The following is a 221-nucleotide window of genomic DNA, read 5'->3' on the forward strand; positions in this document are numbered from 1 at the left end:
TTCTATTACCAGCTATACATGTAAAAACAATCATATCTTTATTTCATTCATTCTCATATTTTCTCTCCTTCCTCTCCGAAATTCCCCCAAGGCTTAAGAGAAATGGAAAATTAGAGTACTGTTGCTCTTGAGCGAAACTCTAGCCACAGATGTTCAAAAAGGCTGGGTATGATAATGCAATTTTCTGGATGAGTCCTAGAATACCCATTGGGAGAAAATGT

Source organism: Penaeus monodon, chromosome 30 (genome assembly GCF_015228065.2).
Source record: "Penaeus monodon isolate SGIC_2016 chromosome 30, NSTDA_Pmon_1, whole genome shotgun sequence".
NCBI lineage: Eukaryota > Metazoa > Arthropoda > Malacostraca > Decapoda > Penaeidae > Penaeus > Penaeus monodon.